The sequence below is a fragment of the Rhea americana genome, unplaced genomic scaffold (assembly GCF_003343005.1).
Source record: "Rhea americana isolate MKP2758 unplaced genomic scaffold, rheAme1 scaffold_76, whole genome shotgun sequence".
NCBI lineage: Eukaryota > Metazoa > Chordata > Aves > Rheiformes > Rheidae > Rhea > Rhea americana.
This window is the reverse complement of record NW_028186934.1, coordinates 2,642,823-2,657,764: the sequence shown is the minus strand read 5'-3', so window position 1 is coordinate 2,657,764 and position 14,942 is coordinate 2,642,823. Positions and strand designations below refer to the sequence as shown.

General features: G+C 37.4%; 1 protein-coding gene across 3 annotated transcripts in view; it reads left to right on the top strand.

The window, feature by feature from the left end:
* Positions 1-102: 102 nt before the first annotated feature.
* SERPINI1 (serpin family I member 1) overlaps positions 103-14,942 on the top strand; it is a 49,466-nt gene continuing 34,626 nt past the window's right edge. Inside the window, exon 1 of one of the 3 annotated variants that reach the window (XM_085322285.1) lies at positions 103-202. The gene's annotated coding sequence lies outside the window, so the exon portion shown is untranslated. Of the gene's footprint in view, positions 207-562; positions 631-14,942 lie in introns of those variants that run through there. The other 2 variants (XM_085322284.1, XM_085322283.1) reach the window with 2 other exon arrangements.

Below are 14,942 nucleotides of genomic sequence, written 5' to 3'. Positions count from 1 at the left end.
GGGGACCTGGAGGAGGCCCGAGTTAGAGGGAGCGCCCAATGGGAGCGCGGGGCGGGCAGAGGGGGCGGGGCCTCCGCGGGCGGGGGAATATCTAGGCGGTGGCGGAGGCGCCGCGCTCACTCTCCGCGGCGGAGCGCGGAGCGGAGTGGGTGCCGGCGGCCAGCGGGGCGGTGGCGGCCGGAGCATTGGGGGCACTGGGGCGGTGAGTGCGCTCGCGGCCCTTGCTAGCGTGCTTTTGCTCTGTAGGTCGCGGAGGCTCTTTGGCTCCGCGCTGGGTGGCGGCCGCGGTAACGGCCGCGGGGGGCCGTTGCCCCCGCGCGAGCGCGTCCGTTAGCGCCTGAGGCGAGGCGCGCTCGCCTGAGGGGAGGCATCGCCGGCGCGTCGCCGCCTGCCTTCCAGCTGCGGCGGGGAGAGGAGCGGCGAGCGGGGAAGGTGTTTCCCCGCCGATAGGAGAAGTTGGAGGAGAGGAGGGGGGAAGTAAGAACCTGCTGCTGTCAGAGCGCCCGTTGCGCGCGCCCGGAGCGCGCTCGCCTCGGGGGAAGCGGGAATCGCTCCTCTGAGGAGAGCCTCGGCTCCTCTTAGCGGCGTCCTCGGTCGGGCACGGGCGCTTTATTTCCGAGTAATTCCGTGGTGAGTGTTGCAGCAGCGCTTTAAAACTCGTTCATGCCGGGCGAGGTGATGTGATACAGATCTGTATGGCTCTTGTGGTAGCTGACCGGCGAGGGCGGTACTTGCGAAGCCCTTTTTTCTTGGGCTTCTTCTGCTTGAGATACGAGTTAATAACATCGTAACGCATTTCAATACTCAAAAAACTGTAAAAATATACAGAGTACTTAGTTTTTGTCTATTAAGAGATCTAAATGAACTTGTATGTTACTTGCTAGAGATAATTATGTCACTGAAAAGCTTTGAACTGTATTTTAAAAGAATTCACTATTCTTAAAGTGTGTAACTCAGTTTTGGGTTTGTATCTATACGTGTGTACATCAGTATGAAAACTCTTTTTCTAAGGTACTTGCTAGTGTGGCCTAGTATTAACAAGATACAAATTCTGATGCAAGCAGGTGAATGAATATAAAACTGATTAAGCTCATGAAACATCTGTAACTTCTAGCAGCAGTGGGATGGCAAAGTGTGAAAACTTCAACTGTCTGTCTGAACGTGTGTCATGTATGCATGCCCGTTTATGTTAATAATTCAAAGATCACTTCATATAGGTAAGAACTCTTARAAAGACACTCTAGATTGTTGTGCTTTATGTTTACAGATTTCTTCCCCATTCCTCCACTAGTTTATTTTGTTTTAATCATATCTATGTGTAATCAACATATCAAATATTTCCTGTATTTTGGGATTAAAAGACTGGTCATATAACTTGCATAATGTTGTATAAACTGTTTTATTAATCACCTATTATCTTTCATTCCCCAAGTCTTAGTGCTTTAAAATAAAGCTACGAAGCTTCATACAGTTGTAGTGGTACTAGTTTTTAAAATGGTATTCTACTCAACTCTCTATAGCCCTCTATATTTCCCAAGATCKATCTATCTCTTTTAAGTAGTGACATCTTGGACTAGATTTGTACTTCTGAAAAAAAGAAAGAAAATGAAAATACTGAACTGTTGTAGCTGTAAGACTGCTTGAGCATGATAGAGAGTTATCCCCTTGTGAGGGAGGGAGAGGGAATGGTGGTGGTGGTGCTTTTTCTTTAAAGGTTCAGATTAGGATTAGATATTGTGTTAAATAACTTTTTTAATGATACGAGTTTTAAGATACATTCACACCGCAATAGRTGTGTACTTCTGTGGTCTAGATTATAGCTTTGGATGTTTGAAAATCTGAGTGATTTACCAAAGGCACAGCTTTCTTCATTCTATTTTTCTAATTTATGTGGGGAAAATGAAAGGAGGAAAAGGGTYTGTGGAGCTAAATTGTTCTTGGGGAAAAAATGTTAGCTTGAGTGGATTTTTATCAGCTGTGTAATTAAACTTCAGGAAGGCATGTAGCTAACAGAAAAATTTGTACAATGCAAGAAGTTAAAAATACCACATTTTACTAAGTTATTTTCTTTGTAACCTCCAAAAAGGGAATRTGAAATTAGCAAAGTGTAAAAGTTAAATTACATGTTTTTATGGAAAGCTGAAAGCAGGGCTCAAGAACTCAACAGGGAGGGCAAGCAAGGTTGAAACTCATGAAGGGGCTGGTGGTTCTTCTGCCTTTTCTTGGTTTGGTTTCAGTTGCATTGGATGGAGAGAGGAGGAAGAGACTTGGAATTAAAAAGAAACATGAAATCAAAACATACAGCAGAAARCTCTTAAATTTCTGCTTCATTTAAAATGCATGAGTGTGTTTTAGAGATCCCAAATCCCTCTGTATAGGGAGGATAGTGGCAGAAAGATACTGTTTAATTTTTTGAGTCACTYTTCTGCAGAAGCCCCAAAAGATCTCTCTTGATGTTTCTTTTGGTTATCAAATCTGGATAGCACACATGGATGTTTTCAGCAAAGAGTAGTTAGGTATCATAAGCACATGTGACTTAAACAGGAAGGGAAAAAGACAACACAAACTTTTTTTTTTTTAGAGAAAAAGAAACTGCCTTGAGGATTATCTTAACTCTGCTATAAGGTAAGTGAGTTCTGTCCATGAATGGAAAGCTATTCAGAACTATCTGTTATGTGAATGATTACTAAGAGTAAAATAGAATCTGTATTCTTTATTTTMAAATGTTTTAATATCTGCAGGGGAAAGAGCCCGCTTATGTAACTGGTGAGCAATATAGTCTAGTTTTGCTCAGTCAGAGCAATCTCATTTTGCAAGTGTATGAATGCCTGTGCAGGGCACTGGACAAACTTCCTCTATGCCTGGCTATACTATACTATAGTTTTGACTCTCAATGCCTCTAACTTAAGACAGATCTAGCACTTGTCTAGACAAAGCATCTRAGAGAATACAAGGTGAATGCTTGTGGCATTTGTTTCCTTTCCTCTGCAGGTATTAGCATAACTGAAAATGAAGAATATGGAGTCTCTTTTGCTCTTAGTCGTCATTCACAAAATGTAATTTAGTAGTTCTAAATAGCTTCCCATTCATGAATAGAACTTGCTCATCTTATGGAAAAATCATGTAAAATCATGTGTAGGAGATAATGAAACTAGCAGCTTCAAGATGGAAGAAAATCCTGCACCTATATAATAAGGGTAAGATTTTGTTGTCTTTTCTGTACTTAGTATTTAAAATTTAAAGCAATGCAAAAAGGCAGAGATGTAAACAAACTATCAATCACTTTAGGAGCATATTTTACTTCTTTTATACCTTAAATAGCTTAAGTTGGCTCTTAAGGGATTTAAGTGTTGCTAATATAACAATACTCTAAGTTGGATGAATTRTTGCTATATGAAAATTCTTAAATTTCCTGCCTTTACTGAAAGAATATCTATCTTTATTTTCTCCCCTCAAAATTGTGTTTCTGAAGTAATCACAGAGTGTACTAAATATGCATGTAGATACTAAGATACTTGCTGCATTTTGCTAAAATAAATAAATAAAGCTACCCTAGATTGTATTGCTTCAAAAACCAAAGGCTTCATTTTGTTTTCTATATTAGTCTCTTGCRCACATACAAACACATGCACATTGTACTTGAAGCTCCTTCAGCTCAGATATGGCATTTAAAAGTAGCTATTCCTTGGCCATATACCTATCATTTTTTTGCTGTGCAACAGTTAGCTTTGAAGTATACCTAAGTAACCTAGTAATTATGAAAAATGGACTGTGGCTAATAAGGTGAAAACTGAATGAGTTGTCCACTTACATTTTSGTATTTTAGTGTTATTGTGAAGCAGCTATAGCTACAGCTATGAGACAGGAAGAAAAAAGCTTTTATTGATAAAAGCTAATGGGTTAAATGTGTCTGGCTTCTAGGCTAAGACTTGACCTCCTGTGTTATAAGGGATTTGTGTCTTAGCCAAATGTTTTAAAAATTACAATAACCTGTTAGAAATATTTTTCAGGTCTTAAGACTGTTCTTCCAGGAAGAAATAATGACAAATAATAATCCTGCCAGAAGAAGAAAGTTAAACACTGTGGTTGCGTTCAGTTTTACCCAAATAGCTGGACTATTAGTCAGTATTACCATTACGTCTAAACAAGCAATTGCTTAATAGTGCAAAGCATTTCTAATCTACTCCGTATGTCTGAGAAATCTAAACTCATGATGACCTTGATGGGACTAATGGACAATTAGCTGCTTCTGGAAAGATCCTGATGCCTATCAGGACTGAAACTTCGATACTGTACCATATGCACAGTGGGATTTTTTTTTTTAATATACAAACATAAGCACTTGTTAACTAGGAATGGTCTTTCCAAGCCTTGGAAGGACTTCAGTTCCTGTGATTTTTTTTTTTTAAACATCTATTTTTTCCTGTGTGTGTGTACTGAGTTTAGGGGATTTTTGTATTTGAGAAGGGAGATTCTTTTCTGGCTTCTTTTTAACAACATGTTTAAGACTTGTTTTGTTTTCTCCAATGTTATTTCTTGAGGTTTGCTTAGATAGTGTACTTTAAGTGCCTTCCTAATTATATAATTTGCCCAAACGTTTGCTCCCTATTATGTTTTTCATCTCTTCCTTTTAAGGAGAGATTCCATTCTACYTCTTGATTCTCCTGTGGAGTTTGTGGAGTAAACCATAGAACCTGGCTTTATACTTTTAAATGCTTTTTTTAAACTTACCTTGACATGTCAAGGTCATGTTAGCAGCACAGATATTTTACAAGGATGGCCTGTCTGATTGTCTCRCTGTCACTTAACCACTGGAGACTGCCTCATTCCTTGGCAATATAGAAACAGTGGTTACTGGAAAATGTGATTTTTGCTAAGTCTGAAAACGTTAGTTCTCAATCCCAGCTTTTGGAGTGTACATCAGTTATATAAACTGTAGTTAGAATTAAAACAGGTTTAAAGACTTAAGATGTATCATTAACTGGTACAGTAAAACTGTCTTTTTAGGAAGGTTTTTTTCCCCCTCACATTTAAACTAAAGTAGTTAACGGAGCATTTCATGATTGTGTGCATCACATAACAATTTGAGTTCACTGAAGCAACTCATATTCTTAGATTTTTTTTATATAAAGCATTTGCTGTAGTTTCTAAACTATTTTAAAATAATCAAAAGCTAAGACCATCTGAGCAACTGACTAATATCAGATCTTCAGCTTGACATCTTGTTGTAAATCAGATACCTAGGTCTCTAGCTGAAAGATTGAAGGTAGAGACTGGATGAATGGTATCTTTTTCATCTGACAAAAGTGGGAGGAAGATGAGAAGGAAGCCAAGTTATTTTTACTGTAAATATGTCAGGTTATTTAGTTGTTAATTTCAGATTTATTCAAAAAGCAGGAGGAGGAAACACTGGTGTCTGCCAAACCAAAGTAATCAGTGGGAGTCTGAAGATGTCTAATGATTCCTACAAGTATTAAAGAGAAACTATGCTCTTATTAAACTGGATGTTGACTTTTAAAACACTATTCTATTTTATTTTTAAAAGCTTGTGTACTTACATATGGTGAATAAAAACCTCCTTATTAAAGTAGCTTTGTTTATTCACAATAATTCCCAGACAGCAGGTGTTTAAAAAGTGCAAAACAAAACTGTCTCCATGTTTCTAAAATAAAGCTTCTGGTAATGCTTAGCCAGAGTGACATTTGAGTTGGAAATCACTGAATAGGCTTTTGGGCACACAAAAATCTAAACTTCTACATGGCTGTGGCCTGACCAGAAAAAGGTCTTATTTCAGCACCATGTGTTTGACAGTCCACTTTTTTCACTTGTTCTGTGACACTGACTAGTCCAGTTGCAGAAATCATGTCTATCTGTTTTTCTGCTCCTCAGCAGTATTTATTTCCTGTTTTTCTGTCCAAAGATATTGTTAGTGGAGGTCTGAAAATTGATGAGCTGGGAAGCAGAAGATAGCATGGTGTCTGAGAACTTTTTTGAGGAGTTAAGGGATTTATTTTGTTTGGGGAGAGGCAGAGATCAGATACTTCTACTGCAATGCATAGGATAGGGATCATGTGCTGTCAGTAGTTGAAGTCTGGAAGGGATGTTTTGACTTTGTCCTAAGTCGTTCCTCTATCAGTTGGGCCCCCTGTCATCTGCTCTTCTGTTTTAAGTCTCCCTTGGTGCACACATACAGCTGTACAGACCTATTCTCATGATCTCTGGCATTTCCCTTGCTGTGCCCTTTGTGTTCTCTGTTCCTGCAGTGTTTGTGTATGAGTGCCTGCTGTTCTTAATGTCCAAGGCTCACTGCCCACCTCCTTACTTGCGCCATCTGAAAATGCCATCGCACAGAGGTGAACTGAGGKGTACTCAATATGGTTTACTTGCTAGAGTAAACAGGAGAAGTTCTACTGTCCTCTACCTTCCTAACGCTGCAGTGAGCTATTAAGCAAAGTGGTTTCATTATTGAATGAAAGAAGTCAGTTTATAAGCCAGAGACAAATTCATGCTGGTGCACCATTTATGACTGGTGCRTGACTTTCCCTCTGCCCCTTATCTGACAAACTCAGATGTACAAAGCACCCAAATACCTGTAGAAAATKAAGAAAGGTATGAAGGAATGTTCTTAGTTGAACAATACCTGACAGAGCTAAAACTGAAAGAGTGTTTTTGGTGGTTTGTAGCTGTAGGTGTTCCCCCTTTTTCTTCTAGAGACAGGTTAAGGCGTGTGCCATGCCTGTCTGAATGCAACTTCTGAAGCAGTCGCTTCATATCGTAGCCACACTTATACTCAGTTTCCTGTAGGGAAGAGCTTTGAGTTGATTAGTCCTCCTCAGCATCTAAGTCATAGAAGATATGGTAGCACAAATGTGTGGATTTTAGACCTTTTGGAGTCTCCACTTGCACAGAAGCTACTTCTTAGCGTTATCTGTAGCTAGCAGTTTTCATCTGCTATTCCTGCAGTGCATATGTTGAAATAATAAAGAAAACAGTATACTAGATTTATGAGGAGATGCTAAGAGAAAGAAGAAAGCAGAAATGTCTTACGGGATAGGCAGAGAACTTTCATCAACAAAAATGAGAAAATTAATGTAAGTAGATTTATTTTGGGGGGATGACATGTATGAAGGAAAAAAATGCCATCAGTAAAACTTTTATGTACAAGTGTGAATGAGGAAAACCTGCTTATGGTATGAAAAAATAGAATGCTTGTTAGTTTACCGTAACTGATGCCAGGTCTTCATATATGAAGTGATAGCAAAATACCTATTAGCTTCAATAGCTTTCACTTATTTACAAAATAAAAATAAAAAATAAATTCTTGAAGTTCTGGAAGCATATTTCTCCCTGAGAACWCTGTCATATCTTGTATTATTTGGAAGGAGAAACAAGCAACATAGGTCCAAATCTGCATGTAGGAATTGTTACAGGGAGCTAAGTCCATAATTATTTACGATAGATACAATCGTATCTCTACTTGCAGTGAGAGCCCTAAAGAGATGGGGGTATTACCACTACTTCTCATTTAGGGACTGGCAGAGACTAACTGAACTGATATTTAACATCCCTTCCTATGTGTTTCTCATTGTTTTGCAATAAATTGGAATAAATCTTTATCTATGTAACTATCCAATCTTTGAGTTTTTACATAATTCCTTAAGAACTGTAGGGCTTAAGAAGGATCCTCAGAAGTGTAACAAACACTAAGAGAAGAACAAAATAGGTTTTTACTTTCAGGGATTATATTGGGCTCTAGGATTGTTCTGGAAGCTAAAAAAAGTAACACTAATGGATAGCTTAGTTCTAGAATGGGAAAGCTCGTTGGGTTTTTTTCCACATCTTTTTTGGGCAGGTTATTTAATCTGCTTAACCTGCATTTCTTCTGCATAAAATGAAAATAATTATAGTGATTGAGAGGCATCTGGTTCACTGAAAGATAAAGGTCAATTTGAATGTGATAATACTTCTAACAGCTTTGGTATGTTGCATATAATTGTGTAAGCAACTAGGTGGCAAATATTATTCAGGCATGGTGATTTTTGCTAGAGCAGCTTGGTACAGATAACCACATCGCATTAGCTACTTTAAGGATAAATGGTACTATAGATTTACAGGGAGGGTGAGGGGGGGCTTGTAAATTTTTCTGTGCAATGGTTGAATAACACTTTGTCTGAAAGACAGCAGTTGTAAATCCTTGATGCTGTTTGTGAATTGTGGAGATGTTTAGTACAGCCCTGATCAAAGCTGTGTGGCGTACATACCTACTCATGATTCATGTTACTTACATTCAAGAGACTACAGGAGATCATTAGAATACCATATTCCTTTAGAAAATGTGTTTAGGAGATAACATACTCACTTGCAGAAAAAATGCAAGGTTGGGTGGAATTCCAGTCAAGGCTGTGAAAATACTTGATTCCTTTTTGGAACAAGTTGTTGTTCCATCATTGAAGTCTTACAAATCTGTGGATACAACAGAAGGCGGTGTACTAACATGAAATTTCAAWTTTCCATGCTTAAATGGAGTAGATCTGAAGTTAGTTCATTCAAAAACATATTTTTTAACCAGCCATTAAGGAACTACTTCAGATTGTTTGAGGCAACATGTTTGAGGCAACATGCTTTTGCTATATAGGCCTAATTCACCTTAAACAGATTATGGAGACTGCTGAAGATCGTTGCACCCTTAAATTTCTGCTAATCTTATATTCTCCTATTTCTCCTGGTTGACTACAATAATATATTTTTGACTGTCTTTAGCTTATACAAAACATAGTTAACTAAGACATGCTRTACTTTTTTCTTAGAGTCAAAGTGTAATGTTCACTGACCAAATTGCATGAATAATCCATCACTATGAAACATTAATTTAGAAGACAAGCTATGGTAATTGATGTCTTCATACAAGCTATGGAAGTGCCCAAGGAAAATCACTTATTTTTCTTGTAGATACATTTTTATTTATGTTAGAATGTTTCATGCCATAGTAGTGTTGGACTGTAGCCTCTGAAACRTATTTATCAGAGGACTGTTTCTGTCTGAGTAAAGATTTTGACAGGGGAATTCTATTTTAATAAATACCTGTTATTCTGAAAAACTGAAGAGTAAGATTTATCTTGGGTTAATCTTGTGTATGTGTATTGAATGAATCACTGTATTTTTGAAGTTTCTAGTAATAGGGTGTGTCATATTGCTATTAGATAGTAGTTGCTTTATATATGATGTCTTTCAAAAATCATGGCATTATTTTATCTGACAATGCAAATGAGTACTACAAACTAATACATAGTCTGTAAGTTGGTATTTAGAYCTTCTTGTGTTCTAATATGTTAGAAGTGATTAACTGATAAGTGGATAGCACATTTCTGTTTCAAACTAAGCATATCAAAGGCTGTATACGTTTTGTTAAGACTTGGACTTGAGAAGATAACTTGCCACACAATTCGTAAAGCCCTTTAAAATGTTAAATTATACTGTAGCTATCCTGTCTGTATGACAGGAAAAGTACTAATCTCATTTCCTTTGTAAGATTTTTTTTTCCCTCTTCATTCATAACTGAAATACTAGGGGTTACTTGTCTACACCTAATACATAATAATTTAGTTTTTTTTTTTTTTTTTCCTTTTTTCTCCCAGGGCAACATGCAACAGATTTGGTGTAATTACTCTAGTTGATCTTTTTTTTTTTTTTTTTTTTTTTTTAATAATTTATTTTTTTTTTTTTTTTTTGTCTTCAAAACAAGAAGGATGCAGCTAGGTCAGTGTTTGAAGGGAAGCCTATAGCTTGGTGGTATTTCAGTACCACTTTAGGAGTGGAACAATAACCCAAAATTTATCTCAGATTGCTGAGATAAAATCACCAAGCTGTAACTGTTTTGTGGTATTAAAGATCAGGGTGACTTCAGGGGGTTTTCTTTTTTATTGTTCATGTTTCATATCTGAAAATAAAACATCCAGTCTGTAGCTAAATTTCTCCTGTATTAGCAACCCAATATGTTAGTCTTTGCTTTCACTCTTTCAGCTTTGTACGTTGTGTTGCTGTTGCAGAAAGGTTATGTACTCCATCTTGAATATACTTCACTTGTTTTTATTATGAGAACAGAATTTTATGAACTTACAAACGGTTTTTAAGATTGCATACAGGCTCTGTGTATGCAAAATATGGTAGAATTCAAGTCTTTCTGACTTGACTGACTTGATCTGATTTTAATGAGTCTTGGACTTGAAATACACAGTACTGCAATGCTTTCTATTCCATAAAGGAAACTTTTTAAACATTTATGTATTGAATGACTGAGATGTATGGTTGCCCATTGGGATAGAGTCTTAGTATTTCTACATGTATTCTTTACATTTCAGTGGTTTGAAAATGCTGAGGCCTACTTCCTGTAGCAGTTGTCAGCACTTGAATTCTCCAGTAATGGGCACTTCTGAAACAGATCTTATGGTAGGCAAGCAAAATTATGTAAATATAAATTTGATCTAGTCTAGTTCAAACAACTTGRGTACACTTTAGGTTGTGTTACAAGTGTGCTTGTTTGTTGTTTGTGTGGCTTTATTTATGTTTTAGCAGTACTTTTGTCCTTTTCTGTTTCTCTAAGAAAGCTGTGAAAGTAAAACCGTAATATTCAAATAGAGGTAAACATTCAAGAATGTCAGAAAACAGATAGCAAGCAAAACATGTGAAATGACATCTTAAAATGACTGCTATGGGAATTTATTTACCTTGCTTAGGGACTCTTCATCCATCATCTTGATGGATAAGCTGTTCACGTTTTTTCGGTCTCTTATGCCTACTGCCAAATAAATAATGCTGATTCTACAGGGACTTAAAAATGTGACTTTATCTGAACAGCAAGCTTGAGTATAGCATGAAATGTTTCAGCCTGCTGTTCTATGCATGCACAGCTTACCCTTTGACTGATTTGACTGATGGTCTAAAATTAATCAGATTGACCAATTCAATTTTGTTATTTTCTTCCATCTAATTTAGCTTCTTATTTAAGTTGCTTTTCTTGTTTGTTCCCCCCTCCCMTTTGCTAGTAGTTATGTGATAATCTTTTAAGTCTAGTAGCATGTACTCCTCTTTCAGTATTTTTTTTAATCTGCTGGAGCTTTTCCTGTATACCACATTTTTCATGATAACATATTAAGGATGAGACTTTCAAAATATAGAAGGGACTTAGTGGTTAAAGCTTTTTGCTTTTCAGTGATTCTTATGTGTGCTAGAAAATTCCATTTGAGGTTTTTTGTAAGCTCAGAGTTCTGCAGACCTGAACCAAGGCTGGAAGTTCTTCCAGCCAGTTAACTACAGACGAATTGGAGAGGTGATGGGGAGGGGAAAAAAGAGGATCAGGTGTGTGAGAAGACTAAAAGGGTGATGTATGAAGACATTAATGTCATCCTTTTGAGAGAGGTTACAGTTTTCCCAATGTTCTGAATTTTTCTTATGATGACAGTTGACTGTAAGGAAGGGAAGTACTGTTTTGGCTTCCTCTTGTTCATATGCATAAATAATGCTTTTTCAACTCTAAATGACATGGTTCCCAGCCACATGTGATGTTCGCTTGTCTGGACATGAGTTCTATATAGATAAGTTGATGACATGATAAAATATGCAAAATACCTTTTAATTTGAATATGTAGGTGGAGAATGTGTGTGTATGTGTATATATACATATATTTATATGTGTGTGTATATTTAAAAAAATTAAAAACCTCTTTCAGCATATGGGGCATGGGGGTATGTATGCTGTATAAGGGAAATTTGAAATTCACTCATCTAGCTAATCCACTTTGCCAATGTATGCTCAACCATATCTTAACTTGTGACATGTTTGTCTAATGTTCTTAAATCTAATGGTGTAGACTTCCCCTAATCTGTTCTAGAGTTTCGTTGTCTTTGTTAGTAGAATCCATCACAAAAATCTAGCCTGATGCTTTTACTGCTATGTGACATAGTTCTGGTCCCATCCACTGTAAATATGGAATCAGAATACTGTTTCAAGTCCTTTTTTTTTTTTAGCTTTTCCCTCCTGCATGGATATAAAGGACAGCAACCAGACTAAAACAGCCCCTAATTAGCAAAACTGAGCTTTTAAAATCCCTGTCACTTTAATACTTGGTTGCTTCAAGTGACATCATTGTTAATCGAATAACAGATATAAGCACCTGCATTAAAGAATTTATAGTTGGACTGGATTGTCTGTCATGCTTAGGAGAATCGTATTGATGGAAAAAATGCTCCTGGTTTTTTGGAAGGCGCTACTTGCCTTTCACAATAAGCTTTTGCTAGTCTTACATTTTACAGTAACCAGCTAGACCCTGTTTTGACAATTCATCAGTAATATCAAACTAGTTATCTGGGATATCCACAGTTTGATCTGGATGTTAAAGGAAAATAAATTCCTATTTCCTTGGTAAAGTAAGCTCAACAATTGTTAGAGGGACTGGTGGGTGCATGTGTTCACTAGCAGGTGAACATGGGTGTAGTCCCTTTTCAGAACCACTTCAACCAAAGACAATGGTGAGACCTAGGAATACGTGAACAACCTGGAGACTTCTAGATAGTTAATGTTTTAGCTTTGTCACATCATGGTCTGGCTCTCTACCTGCGGGTTAGACTAGTAGCACCTTTAAAAGTAGTACATGGAAATGTTTAATAAGGTCACAAAACTGAATGGGAATGTAAGCAGTGCCGGAGGTTAGGAATCAGTGTGACCATTCAGGCTTGTAATTGCAGCTGTGATAAAGTGTGTTTTCAAGTCTTGCTGTACTGAGTTTTTTTAATCCATTTTTTTCTTGTTAGGTTTTTTGTTGCCCCTCCTAATATATAGTGACAATTCCTGCAACCTAGTGAATCTTGGGAAAATAAATGTTAGGCTATTAATTTCTGAATATATATATATAGAGAGAGAGAGAGAAGGAGAGAGACATACATTTAAATYTTACCTAGGCAAAGCCAGTGGATGTTTGTCTGACATCGTTTGTATTGCATTTAGTAACTACAGTAAATGCACACAAATTTTATGACTTTTTCTGTGCAGTGAAGTCTGTATTGTTTGAAGTCTAGCTTTTTTAATTAGCATGAGGGAGAAACATTTATTGACCTTTTATTCTTTTGTTATTAATGAGTTAGGTTGCTGAGGACTCTGCGAGCTAGCAAAGACATGTCCCATTTACAACTTGATATTTGCTGTGGTCGGCTTTTTTCTCTATTTTTATAAAGACAAGCACCAAGCTTATGTCTCAGCTGATTACTGTTTGCTCTTTAAGCCATGCAGAAATCCATGCTACTGAATGTCAAACAGGATTAGGCACTTGATATGGATAAGTTGCTTCYACCTGTACACAGGCAGTTTACTGCTTAAAACAACAAATCCTTGAGCAGTATTCTTTACTTGGAGTGCTTCTGTATCCCAAGCTGAATGATTTTTGAATGGAGTAGAAATAAATTAAGAACTTAATTTAAGCAGATAATTTCATACCATCCGTAAGTAATGTTTCTCCATTTAAGTCTACCATGTCTGTTTTTGTCTCTGAAAGCTAAATGTAACTTTAAACAGAGTATGCAGTGTAGCAGGCTGATAAAGCTTCTCTGATGATGAGATGTAGAGGTGGCTGAAGTATGCAGTCTGGTGTTAATTCCCACCAAGTGTATAGTTGATCTCTGTGTGCCTCTCTGAGGGCTAACAGACTTTGTGTGACTGGTGTTGACATATTGCTGGGGTGTAATTAGAACCAGTAAAATAACTGGTCTGAAGTGAGTAACTTTTCCTTTTTTCTAAAGGAAATGCTTCCAGCAGCATTTAGCACAGCACATAGCTGCACCACCTCCATCTGTACGATGCAGTGCATTCTGGTTGATTGTTGGCTAGTGAGTTTGCTGTAGAGGTATAATGATTTGAAATATTTCTTCTGATGTGGCTATGTTACAGGAACTGATCAGCACAGGTTGGGTCAAAATTCGTGTTTTGCAGAGGTGCTTGCTCTTGCTTTGAGGCCCAGCTGTCCACTTAACCTCTTCATTTAGAATTAAAACTCAGATAACCCATGGAGAGCTTGCATGCAGGCACAAGGCTTCAAGTTAGCCTATATATTTTTCAAAGCCAAGTTCATTCAGATTATTAGCTTATTATTTTCAACAAGGGTATATATTACCTGCCAATGTAAAACATTGCATGAAGAAGAATCATAGCATATAATTCAAAAAATGGGATTAGTTTGATAGCCTCCTTAACAAAGGAAATTCATGTCAACTTACTGCAGGATGCCCTAGAGGAAATACTGAAGAAGGGTTGGAAAGCAAGTATTGTATTTTGGAAGCGTGTGTGTGGTGGGGTTGATGAGGCTTCAGCATTTGTTTTTCATTATGTGTGTTTGGTATGGGCTGATTACTTTCTGTAAGGGACTGGAGTTCTCAAATTATGAAAATCTATTCTTTTTAAAAACTTTTAAATTCTCAGAGTAAAACACAGACTGAATGCATTCATACAACCATAGGGAGATTGCATAGATGTGAGCCAGTGAAGAACAGAAGTGGATTGATTGTTCTTGGGTGCTTCATGTTTGCTTGCTTATCTGCAGTGCTTTAGTATTTCCACTTGGAGATAATGTGATACAGCTTCTCTGTGTGGGAGAATGAGAGAATAAAACAAATTCAGTTCCATAAATGTGTTGTTTAAATGGCTTATCACAGAATGCTTGGAAAAGCATCACTTCTAATAAGCACAAACCAATGGAGCTTGTACAGTGATCCACAGAAGTGCATTTCAAGGCCAGATTCTACCTTCTGGGCACAGCTTGAATACTGGACTCTACACTGAACTGCTGTGTCCACAGACTGCCAAGAGGCATTTTTGAGCAGCCATAGGTCTCAAAGTCCAGGATAAACATAACCATCAGAAGAAAGATGTGAAAATCTGACAATGTTTTGTTCTGTAT